At 40.6% G+C, this 12013-nt stretch overlaps 1 long non-coding RNA gene across 1 annotated transcript; it reads right to left on the bottom strand.

Annotated features, from left to right (window-relative positions):
* Positions 1–5191: 5191 nt before the first annotated feature.
* On the bottom strand, positions 5192–10865 carry LOC139114417 (uncharacterized). The gene is made up of 2 exons (XR_011547865.1): positions 10538–10865; positions 5192–8324 (listed from the first exon to the last, which is right to left on the bottom strand). It is a non-coding gene; the product is annotated as an uncharacterized lncRNA (long non-coding RNA).
* Between the last annotated feature and the right edge of the window lie 1148 nt (positions 10866–12013).

The following is a 12013-nucleotide window of genomic DNA, read 5'->3' as shown; positions in this document are numbered from 1 at the left end:
ATGTTATCACGTAGATTATTCCTATCGAAGTTCGTCATAATTCAAACTTATAATGGTGTTTTTGATTCCTCTTGCAAGATGAAGTAATAATCTGAAGTAACTTGATGGACTTTTTGAAATATTTGGACTGTGGTCTTTCACTGTCTATTTGGGTTTGTTGATTTTAAAATGACTATAACTGATGAGCATGCGTGCTTATTTAGCAATTCATCGTATTATTTTGCGTAGGTTATTTTTAGTAAATGATAAAACGATCGAACGACACAGTATCGCTTTTGATGATTACATTTATCATGCGAGCAAATTTTCTTCTTAATATTGACGTTACGATCTTTTTGAGTACGACATGTCGCATATATGTACTCTCGCTCGTTAATTGGAGAGATCATTACTTATTGATGACCCTAACTCTCTTATCACCACAATAATTGTCTACATGTATTCCAATTTCCTTCCAGTTTTGTCCTTTAAGTGTAGAAATTTAATGATGTTACGCTAACGGATATTTTTTTTTGATGAATCCATCGCAAGGAAACGTATTTCCAAGAATTTCGGTTCAAAATCTGAAAGGACAGTAAACATTGTTTGTATAAACACACGCTCATCTTAGGTTTACACATGAAATCGTTTTTGCAGAGTGATAAATACTGATAACCTGACGTTTAGCTTATTCAGCGACCGATTCATATACGCAGGCAAGTATTCGTATTAATATATTTTTACAAAGACGGCTGGGCATACTAAATACTAAATGAGCAGAATTCACAATTTATTGTTGATGGACAATAAATATTTGAACGTTACCCTCTCGCTCGTAATTTCAGATGAGCTCTTTTCAATATGTATTTGATTATTTCGCCAATAAACCTGGTAGTAATTCATCGCAGTTGCTTAAGTGTTCAATTTACCTGTTGCTCGTATTCTGCACGAATACCAGAGATGGCTGAGCTTAATCATGCTGCGATACTTTTATGTTTCGCAAAATTAGGTGTCCTGTTCCGCGTTTTTCTGGTTGTCATATACCCCGGAGGAATCAGTAAGATTCAAATGCCCTTTCTTACCCTACTACGCCAGTAAAAAGTATAAGTAAGTAAGTGCTATCTGTCTGGTTTACATTCGTGAAAACCGAAAATATGGATTTTTAGAATAGTGCAGGTCAATGAACGGCGTCAATACGATTTCGGTGCATTCAAAATGCACTTTTTAGCCAAAGATTTCTTTCTTAAGTGTACAGGAGATATCATAAAGGTTCGAAGTTCTTCGACTGGTGCTTTGAAAGCCTTTGTTCGCTATTTTTTATTTCAGAAGATAAGCGTCAATACTCTCAAGTACACCTCCCAACTTTTCGCAATCAATTTTCAGTCGAGAAATTCTGCCTAACGTTATCTTGATCTTTTGAGAGCCTGGAAGTCTTATATTTTCCTACGAAAACGTGGACCTACTTCAATCAAAGACATTCTACCTGATCATAGAGCCATTTTTTAACATGACTATGTTAGTTTTTTTCAAATTCTATTGAGAGCATTCTTGTTAATCATTTTGTCAGCGCTGGCATTACTTACAATAGGCGATCTGGCTGACTCTTTGCATAAGAATTGCCGGCACCAAGCCACTTAAAATACATAGTTTCTATTCATTCGTAAAGAATTTTATCAAATACAGTCAAGATGTTTATTGATTCCGTCGCCTGAGACTGAAAAAACAAAATCCAATTTCTCTTGATGAAAAAAAAAATGATTTTCGTCATCGTCCTTCGTATTCATTCGAAAGTTTTTGTAAACGCAGTGATAATAGTCTTTACGGCCCTGATACGGCTTTTGCGGTCCGAGGTCGTACGGCGGAAGGGTCCGAGCCTATCCTTTTATTGTAGAAATTTCATGATTTCATGCCAACCGCATTCCAACCTTTCTTCACACAGAAACTAACCTGCTTGGGATGATAACACATGCACTAATACTACTGTTCTCGATGTTTATCTACAAATGTTAGATCGGCCAAATGTTTTCACAGCGTTTACGAAGCGCGTATGTGATTGGATAAAATGGCTGTTCTGAGCATTTATAATTACCCCTAGGCCTGTGTACTGGTCAGACACCCTGTTGCTTATAGTAGTTCTTAACTATAAAAAAACTCTTACACTACTACAAAGTTTCGTTTCAGACGCCATGCAGAGTTCCTTAACTCTCAGTAGGTTCTAACATAGGGGTGGATTTAGATCAGACGGTACAAGACAGCAAACGACACAGAAATTGTGCCACATATATTAGAACTAAACGTTGAATAAGAGCTTATATTGTACAGTATAGCACAGTCTAGAGGGACTGTGGCCTTACCCAACACGTCTAAATCTGTGCGGGGGAATAGCTGTCATGCGACAATTTTTGTGTGATGAATCCATCGCAAGGAAACGTATTTCTCAGAATTTTGGTCCAAAGTCTGAAAGGACAGCAAACACTGTTCGTACAAACAAACGCTAATCTGTTTTAGACTTCACACATGAAATTGTTTTTGCAGAGTGATTTGTCTAAAGGTTAGATAAAATACAGATAAACTGTCGTTTAACTTAGCAACCGATGTATACGCAGGAAAATATTCGTATATAAATTAAGCAATAACCCCCGCCGCAGGAGGGTATACACGAGATTTTGGTACAGTGCGCGACATATAGCACGAGCCGATAGGCGAGTGCTATATGGAGCGAATTGTACCAAAATCGAGTGTATACCGACTGCGAAGGGGGTTATTGCTATTATATTATATCAACTTGTGTGTCTTTGTTGTCTTGCTTGGGTATTTTTGTCGCGTTAAGCCCCAAATGCAGAAGGCAAACTGTTTAAGTTTAGATAGGTACGTTCAAATGCACCGACTGGGCAATTTTCGAAAATAGTGGTTTAGGGGCCCGTTTTAGCACTGCTAAAACAGTATTTTAGCATCAGTGGAATGAGCTCTCGTCCAATCAGAATGGCGCATGGTAGCATGATATAATATAATACATATTATACAGCAACGACTGAGAACATAATAAATGAGCAAAATTCACAGTTTATGAGCTGTTGATGTACAAGAAACATTTGAACCTTACCCTCTCAATGGTAATTTCAGGCGAGCTCTTTTCATTTAATTTGATGATTTCGCTAATTAATCTTGTTATAATTCATGGAATCATCGAGCAGTTGCTGGATGATGAATTGAAATTTGAAAATCATCAGACCATCTCGAGTACAAAGTAATATTTTAAATGGGTGCATGAAGTTAAATGGTTGAAAGCCACAAAGCTGCGAATGTGTAATATACCGATCTCAAAACATCCTCAGTTTTCCAGAGCTTTCTTTAAATAAGACCAATTAAAGACAGACAAAAATTGTATTAGACTGTCAGAAATGTCGAAAGTGGCATGAAAATTCAATATATTTAACATCTTTTTAGATTTCCCGCCATTTCTAAAACTAATCAAGTGACAAAGAAAATAAAGATTACAACAACAAAATGGCAGCCATATCGTGTGTTGCGGATAAAAGTATGGGGCTTATGGCTTGATGCTTGTTTCTTGGATGATCACGATGTGTAAGTGAACGAAATACTACATTTTTTGTACTTTTCACATGGTCCAAAGCAGCGAGCAGTGATTCTTCTTATACATAATTTAGTTAGCACATTTACACAAACCAACTTTGTTTTGAAAATAAAATCATGAAGATAATGCATGGAATTCGCAGCTATTGTGGCTTTAACTTCACCGCCTGTGGAAAATTTAAAAGACTTAATCTGTTAACAGTTTGACTTCTTCCTGCTGCTCGGATGATAGAGCAGGCTTCAAGACTCATGTTTGTTTTTCATAATGATATTTTTTGTCCGTACATTATGTTATCACGCAGGTCGTTCCTATGAAGTTTGTGATCCATAATTCAAACTTGAAATTGCGTCTTTGGTTGGATATACAAGATGAAGAAATAATCTCAAGTGATTTGATGGACTTTTAGAAATATTTGGACTGAGGTCTTTCACTGTCTATTTTAGTTTGTTGTTTGCTGAGTTATTTGATCCTTGACGTACCCTTTGTGACTGTATATGTGATGAATGGCGTATTTACATTGGCAACGCAGACCCTATGCCTTATCAGGGAAGTTTACCTTTCAAACCATTGGCATGGCTTAAAAGAAAACAACATTTGTAAGCATTAATACACAGCTTAACAGTCGACTAAGACCACGGCAACATGCAAATAATTGTGAAATTTTAAATTATTCACTGTACAGTGTACATATGTCGAATATACAGCAGAAAGTAAAATTATTGAAGAATTTATTGTATCATGGCAATTCATGGCATGGCAAAATAATTAAACATCATATATATATATATATATATATATATATAAGAATTTATTGTATCATGGCAATTCATGGCATGGCAAAATAATTAAACATCATATATATATATATATATATATATATATATATATATATATATATATATATATATATATATATATATGATAGCGGCTGCTCTACCTAAAAAGCTTAAATTTTAACAATTTTTTTTTTTATTCAGTCCATCATCCAACAGGCATAAGCCCAATTATATAATATTTAAAGCCCAATCACTCCGCTCATGAATATAGCCTATTGTTAAGGATTGGGGGATGCGGGTATTGTGGAGGCTACATCCATGCGAAAGATTAAACCATCTTAAGGGCGGGTGGGTGGGCAGCACATCTTTATCTCTTGCTTGTACCTTTACTGCTCTGTCGTCGTATACGTTATTATACCATTCCTGCAGCAGCCTGGCCCTTATCTGTGCGAGGAATGACACAGGTCTTGGTACTTCTTCTTTCTTTTATACTTCTCTCCATTTGATGAATATTCATGGAACTTAACACCTGGCGTAATTATATCGCTATGTGATTGGGCTTTGAATAATATAATATTTAAAGCCCAATCACTCCGCTCATGAATATAGCCTATTGTTAAGGATTGGGGGATGCGGGTATTGTTCCGGCCGTCCATTTCACACATTAACCATGTATATAATTATATATCCCCCTCGCTACTTAACCCCATTCCTATAAACCCTTGCCTATAACTCTCCTCTTCCTCATCCAAACCCCCACTCATACATGCGTGCTACAACCATCAGTTATTCATGAAACCAGTTTTCCTATCAAAACAGGACATCAAGATAAACTATGCCAAATTGTTTTATCTTCTTTAATATTTATACAGCGGTTATTAATCGACACTTCACATATGCACATACTATGGCTCAAAGGCTATCGTAAAACTCGTTCATAACTTTGCAAGGTGTCTAGATTTTCATTCACAGCTTCAACAAACTAGTGTGCTGGGTCCTGACTGACATATTTGACAATTGTGTATAATAATTGACCATCTCTTCCGACCGCCAACCAAGGTGACGCACCAGGCTTTTGATATCCGTATCTGCCATGGCTAATATTACAGCGCATGCGCTTCTACAACTGTGAGGAGTATCCATGTCTAATTCTTTGAGGTAGTATTAGGCGCAGATAAGAAACTTATGACGCTAGAGGGCGTTGTTCAATGTCTCCACTTGAGGTTGTCGGTCGGAAGAGATGCCCTCTCCTCAGATCCATACCTAAATCCTTTGCTAAACAAATATATTGTTCTACGGTGTTCACCGGACATAAAAACTTATCTTCACATCTTTTAACCGCAAACAAATTAGATGAGCCTCCCCTCAGTGTCTTTTCCCAAAAGTGTGATTAAACAAAAAACAGGAGTTGGCTGGAAAACTATCCTCTTGTGTTTCTACATTTCCCAAACCCCCAGCCCTATCACCCGAGAAGTAAATCACCTTGAAAAATGCTGGATCCCTTGCCAGAATGTATGTGTTGGGGACTTTGCGACACCAATCTTCTGCATGATGAAATAAAAATTTCATTAATTTTGTATAAAGAGTAGAGGGGCTTGTTTGGGTTACATGTGCTTTTACTGCCCCTCAGACAATTTTTTTTTTCATGTATCTGACCACAATGTATGCTTCTACTGGGTTTTGTCTTGAAATAGAGCATTCCTTGTATACAATGCGATAGAATGTTTTTAATTTGGATACCATATTTATTAGCGTAGCAGCTTTTTAAACGTTTTGGACACTGGCAGGGAGACACCGGAATGCCCCAAATACTGACACGTATCAGTGTGAACATGGGTTTTTGTGTCCGTATCTTTAAATAAAAACCGTACAATGCCTTCTGAGTTCGCCATTGTTAAATCTATTGGGACAGGTAGTGAAGCTAGAAATTTCTCGAGCTGCTGAACAAGCCAATCTTTTTGTCTCTCGTATGCGGATTTCTCTCCCAACAGTTGATGCATACGTTGATGGATATCTTCAAATATTTGGTGGTAATTTCTCTGAGTGGGTTCTGCCGTCTCTCATCCGGCTTCACGAGTTTTGTGTTACACATTCGACAGTGGTGCATTCACTGTCATAGGAACAACCACAGATCCAACTGCGAGTGCCTGGGGGCAAAGACAGGAGTTTCTGCAATCGCTCCGCGAGGTGGATTTTTTTGGGTCATGTCTGTTATGAAAATGTGTTTGTCTTGTGTTTGTGTATGCGTGTCATTGGGTTTAAATTGCACCTACTCTGGCGTTCTTTGTCATGTTCTTTTAAGCGAGCAGGGTCCAATATAGTGCTTCGGGTTCCTCGACTACGATATGCTCCTGTTGCCATGTACTTTCTCACATGTCACCTATCACTTCAACATCGTCGCGACCTTATGCTAAGGGTCGCCCATCTGAAAGAGCTAGAGTCCGTATGGATACGTAACCTGATATGATACTCTAGAAGCCAACACAACATGCCTGCTAAATCATATTGTTTCTTATCTTGTTTTTGGAAATGACCTAGTAACCGTATTTGCTGTAAAACAGAGCATCACAATGGATGTTACGGGGATTAGAATACTTTTCTCGAGAGCAATAAAATATCCAGCGTCAATACAAATTTGGCTAGTATGAAAGCAGCAAACTCTGCCAATTCTTGACGAAAAAACAGCGGGCTTGCTAGTTTTTTAATGTCGCAGTTGGCCACCATGTCCGTCATCGATATATTGTATACATGGGACGCCAAGGGATCTAGCATAGCTGGTGATACAATACCCAATTTGTAATACACGTATGCTGAAAGTTTCCAACTATAAGGCAAAGTATTACACACGTAAGCCCCTGTCGCGTTTAGACATTTTCACGTGGTCGTAACCACTTTTATCATCACACTTGACTTGTAAATCCCCCTGATCAAGATATCGACAGACTTCCACAAAGTGATCTAACTTAAAATTTACGTTCCAAATCCAAAGATTCATATAACGCATATCAATAATGCACAATCTAGGCTTCTTTGGTTCAATTGTGATGGACATCACTGATTTTGGAGGGGGGTCAATACCCACTTTTCCCCATACAGAAATCGCCCCGGATTCTAATTTACTTTCCGGTGTGGAGGATATAAAACTCTCCAAACTGTTGACAAGAGGGTGATTTTTGAAGACCGTAATAGTATTGGCGGGACTTATAGTCGTACACAAAATCTTTAAACTCTCCCTAGAAATGCCTTATAGGCCTATACGGAGAAATACTGACACCAATGGTAATCCATTCCATGATTAATTTTTGTTGTCAAGTGGGTCTGTGACAATTTTCCAAAAAACAAGATGGTTGTGAATTTCCCCACTATAAAGGTCTTAGGATTTATAAAAGCTGGATGTGCAGGGGAGGCCATTATCGTCCCTTGAGCCATCGTGGATACACTCGAGTAAGGGCAGGACCATGTCTGGGGGTGCCCTCTAAGGACATCCAAGATAAAGTTTGTAGGCCTTGATGTCTTTATTGACTTGGTGTTCAAAGTCCCAATGATGGGTAATACGCTGAAGAGAAATGTACATTCCTGAAGAGGGCACCCCCAGACAGGACCTGCAAGGCAGGCAGCCATAACGGCAAAGGGCTTTGATGATCGCCCTCCCCGTCTAGGAGTACAGTGTCGCAACATAACAGGAACACATTACATATATGTATGCAAATAATATCTCTTGAATTCATTTTATCATATTCGTATATACATAGGCTTCAACTATATTGCCATCTGGACAACTTCGGGTGCGCCATGTTGGTTACTCTGTCCACCAATATTCTGAGTGCATTGAGTAGCTGTGGTCTGGAATTCCACGATGCGTTGTTGGCCATTTCGATCACTTTTTACAGAGCCTCCTCTTTAATCGATGCATTGCCAGCCGACTTCTCGAGCATGTCAAACTTCTTATGTAACTCTGCCAATTGTTTTTGCATCTGTAATGCAATGAAACACCGTATTACTACCTCTAGTGTAGCCAATCCGTTTTCTGTAATTAACAGTGTCACTTACACAATCACCTGCTCACCACGACCCCTCATCCACCACGCACCCGCACTCATATACGATACCCGTACTCGCATATGACCACGGGCCGCGCAGGTGAAGAGCAGAAAACGAGCGAACAAGTGACAGTGTCCCTAATAGACATCACATCGTCACACATTTCATTGTGTATACAAAATATTGCATACTCCCACCAGAACAACACAGGTAACAACTGAAATTGCATATGCATAATTCTCATAAGCCCCCGCATGGGCAACTGTGTAGCAACTCAACTCAAATCGCGTGTATATGATACTCGTACGCTCCACATGGGCAACATAATGTAATGCCTCGACGCCCTTATACATACTACTAATATTCCCCCTCATGGGCAACACCACATAACGCCTTGACTCGCGTATACGTAGTTCTCATAAGCCCCACATGGGCAACACAACAACGCCTTGACTCGCGTATACGTAATTCTCATGAGCCCCACATGGGCAACACAACGTAACGCCTTGACTCGCGTATACGTAATTTTCATAAGCCCCACATGGGCAACACAACCTAACGCCTTGACTCGCGTATACGTAATTCTCATAAGCCCCGCATGGGCAACAACGTAACGCCTTGACTCGCGAATACGTAATTCTCATAAGCCCCGCATGGGCAACAACGTAACGCCTTGACTCGCGTATACGTAATTCTCATAAGCCCCACATGGGCAACACAACGTAACGCCTTGACTCGCGTATACGTAATTCTCATAAGCCCCGCATGGGCAACAACGTAACGCCTTGACTCGCGTATACGTAATTCTCATAAGCCCCACACATGGGCAACACAACGTAACGCCTTGACTCGCGTATACGTAATTCTCATAAGCCCCGCATGGGCAACAACGTAACGCCTTGACTCGCGTATACGTAATTCTCATCAGCCCCGCATGGGCAACAACGTAACGCCTTGACTCGCGTATACGTAATTCTCATAAGCCCCGCATGGGCAACAACGTAACGCCTTGACTCGCGTATACGTAATTCTCATAAGCCCCGCATGGGCAAACAACGTAACGCCTTGACTCGCGTATACGTAATTCTCATAAGCCCGCATGGGCAACAACGTAACGCCTTGACTCGCGTATACGTAATTCTCATAAGCCCCGCATGGGCAACAACGTAACGCCTTGACTCGCGTATACGTAATTCTCATCAGCCCCGCATGGGCAACAACGTAACGCCTTGACTCGCGTATACGTAATTCTCATAAGCCCCGCATGGGCAACACAACGTAACGCCTTGACTCGCGTATACGTAATTCTCATAAGCCCCACATGGGCAACACAACGTAACGCCTTGACTCGCGTATACGTAACTCTCATAAGCCCCACATGGGCAACACAACGTAACGCCTTGACTCGCGTATACGTAATTCTCATAAGCCAAGCATGGGCAACAACGTAACGCCTTGATTCGCGTATAGGCCTACGTAATTCTCATAAGCCCCGTATGGGTAACACAAACGTAACGCCTTGACTCTCGTATACATAATACTCTGTATCCCGTGTGGGTAACAACGTAATGCCTTGACTCGCGTATACGTGAATCTGTACACAAATACTTGGTGCTGAATACAAGGAGGCCCTATCTAAGAACTTCTTGTCACTGTTAACGTGTGCTAAATACTCCTCTAAAACCCCTAGGAGGGCTACATGAAATACGGGACAGTAAGCACGGAGGGAAGCGAAACATGAAACAAAGTGATGAAAAACAAATTCGTTTGCCTCGAAAAATAATACAAGCGACAGCAGCACACCATGTGTATCTCATATTTCCCCAGAATAAGCTTCAGTGTTGCACACTTACAACGAATTCAAACGCCCTGCATCACACGTAACTTGCAAGGTATCAACACGAGAAATGGAAACGGTGAAACTATCGATTTGGTAGACTGAACCACGGCCCTCCACAAAACTGAACGTGCACACACAGTACAAAATATCAAACTACCAAAGTACTAGCCAGCAAAGGTGAAAAATACATTCAGAATAAAGTGATGAGCTACATACGCAGTGGGCTTGAATTCGTACTTTTCCATTGAAAACGGAAATGTGTTACGTACACAAGGGGAATGGCACAAACGAATCTGCTCAACATACCTCATTGTGCCCCATTGTTTTTGGTGTAGACTGGGCGTTGGTCGCGGCACTGCTGGTTCCCGCCACTCCTTCAGTCGGTTGTTGAGCAACGCTGGCGAGTACTGGGCGAGTGACTGGGATGGGCTGGCCATCCTAGGCGATGAGCTTCCACGAAATTTCGAAGTCATTGTAGCATCATTCGTCGCAGAAACCGTCTGAGCAACAGCGTGGGGATGAGCCACTGAAGAAGTTTCAGTGGAGATGGTAGCGGTAGTGGGTGTAGAGGTGGAAGCCATCGTGAATCTGCCAAGACTGCGTTGCACAGGGCCCGGTCTGTGCGAGGAATGACACAGGTCTTGGTACTTCTTCTTTCTTTTATACTTCTCTCCATTTGATGAATATTCATGGAACTTAACACCTGGCGTAATTATATCGCTATGTGATTGGGCTTTGAATAACAGGATGAGGTATGCATAACCCACTAACCCCAATGGAGCACTGAGGATGAGGTATGCATAACCCACTAACCCCCAATGGAGCACTGAGGAGTGAAGTGCCTTGCTCAAGGGCACAACACCGTGCTGGAGTCTCGGACTCACCATCCTCCGACAGTGAGTCTGTTACTCTGGACCTACCGGGTCTTGAACCGGGTCTCGAACTCACCATCCTCTGACAGTGAGTCCGTTACCCTAACCACTGGGCCATTTAATCCCTAGCAACAGAAACCACGCCAAAAGAAACAAGAAAATGCCACTGTTTCAAGCTAAAGTATCAATAATGCAGAGTTCACAGCTCAATAACAACAACAAATATTGAATGACCTCTTTAACAAAAAACGTTACAATGCTTCTATCACTCGAAAAACAAATATGGTTTTGACAGAAGCAAACACAATTAAAGCTGTGCAAATGAACAAACAGTTTAAATATTACCAGATCTCCACTAGCAACAATGAGCATGCTCATAGCAAGTGGAAAACGAATGTGTTCATGGTCAAAGATGACTTAGTCAAAGATTTTTCACTTACTATAACGAAAAAGTGAAACATTACCCTAGCAAATGACCACTCGCAATAAGCAAAAAGTAATATTTTTAGGTAAGAGTATAAACAGTGCAGTGTGCTGGAGTCTATGACACCAGCAAAATTTAACAAACTGACCAAAGCCACCATAACCATGCCTTCAACAACAGTCAAACGCATGTATTTCTGCTGGCCAAAATAAACATGGTTGAGCTGTCCAAAGAAATCCAAATATACCGTATATTCCTTAGAGCCAAGCAAATAACAACAAGCAAATGGTGGCGAATTTTGCATGTTCATGACACTGCCCAACTTTGTGTACATGGCCACAACAATCGCGAAGAACGTTTCGACTCCCACTAGACCAGTGCTGTCTGTTTCTATAATTTATTAATTTGTTTTTACTTCTCTCTTCTCAGGCTCAGTGGATATCGTTATGTTTTCTTGGTCAAACCAATCAGTCGCACGGGAATCGT

The sequence above is a fragment of the Ptychodera flava genome, chromosome 16 (genome assembly GCF_041260155.1).
Source record: "Ptychodera flava strain L36383 chromosome 16, AS_Pfla_20210202, whole genome shotgun sequence".
Lineage (NCBI taxonomy): Eukaryota > Metazoa > Hemichordata > Enteropneusta > Ptychoderidae > Ptychodera > Ptychodera flava.
The sequence above is the reverse complement of the archived record's forward strand: the minus strand, read 5'-3'. Positions and strand labels throughout refer to the sequence as shown.